Genomic DNA, 1,514 nt, shown 5'->3' on the forward strand with positions numbered 1-1,514 from the left:
TTCACATTCTCCCGTGCAACTCGGCTGCTAGTCCTCCTTTCATGCAGAATCTTAAGGTCCTAGCTCATGCCCAAGGCACCAAAGCCAGCTAAAAAGTCAATAATCCATACCTAAAACTTGAATTGTACTACTTCTTATTGTCTATTACATCAACTTAGAAGCTTCATCTGTGTTCTACTATGGTGATTTTAGTTCTCCGCATACCGCAGCACGCGATATAGCTTTGCAGACGATAAGTACAACCGTTTCAGAGAGAAGAGCGGCCAATGTGACGATCTGGCTTTAAGTCGATTCGATAACAAATGACGAAAACGGACGGATTTCTCAGGTTTCTACTACATATGAACACATTTCACATTCTCCCGTGCAAAACGGCTGCTACCCCTCCTTTAATGCAGAATCTTAAGGTCCTAGCTCATGTCCAAGGCACCAAAGCCAGCTAAAAAGTCAATAATCGATACCTATAACTTGAATTGTACTACTTCTTACTGGCTATTACATCATCTTAGAAGCTTCATCTGTGTTCTACTATGGTCCTTTTAGTGTCTCCGCATACCGCAGCACGCGACAAAGCTTTCCAGACGATAAGTACAACCGTTTCAGAGAGAAGAGCAGCCAATGTGACGATCTGGCTTTAAGTCGATTCGATAACAAATGACGAAAACGGACGGATTTCTCAGGTTTTTACTACATATGAACACTTTTCACTTTGTCCCGTGCAACTCGGCTGCTAGTCCTCCTTTTGATGCAGAATCTTAAGGTCCTAGCTCATGTCCAAGGCACCAAAGCCAGCTAAAAAATCAATAATCGATACCTAAAACTTGAATTGTACTACTTCTTACTGGCTATTACATCAACTTAGAAGCTTCATCTGTGTTCTACTATGGTGCTTTTAGTGTCTCCGCATACCGCAGCACGCGACATAGCTTTGAAGACGATAAGTACAACCGTTTCAGAGAGAAGAGCGGCCAATGTGACGATCTGGCTTTAAGTCGATTCGATAACAAATGACGAAAACGGATGGATTTCTCAGGTTTTTACTACATATGAATACTTTTCACATTCTCCCGTGCAACTCGGCTGCTAGTCCTCCTTTAATACAGAATCTTAAGGTCCTAGCTCATGTCCAAGGCACCAAAGCCAGCTAAAAGGTCAATAATCGATACCTAAAACTTGAATTGTACTACATCTTACTGGCTATTACATCAACTTAGAAGGTTCATCTCTGTTCTACCATGGTGCGTTTAGTGTCTCCGCACACCGCAGTACGCGACATAGCTTTGCAGACGATAAGTACAACCGTTTCAGAGAAAAGAGGGGCCAATGTGACGATCTGGCTTTAAGTCGATTCGATAACAAATGACGAAAACGGACGGATTTCTCAGGTTTTTACTACATATGAACACTTTTCACATTCTCCCGTGCACCTCGGCTGCTAGTCCTCCTTTCATGCAGAATCTTAAGGTCCTAGCTCATGTCCAAGGCACCAAAGCCAGCTAAAATGTCAATATTCA

This window comes from Schistocerca gregaria, unplaced genomic scaffold (assembly GCF_023897955.1).
Source record: "Schistocerca gregaria isolate iqSchGreg1 unplaced genomic scaffold, iqSchGreg1.2 ptg000357l, whole genome shotgun sequence".
Taxonomy (NCBI): Eukaryota; Metazoa; Arthropoda; class Insecta; order Orthoptera; family Acrididae; genus Schistocerca; species Schistocerca gregaria.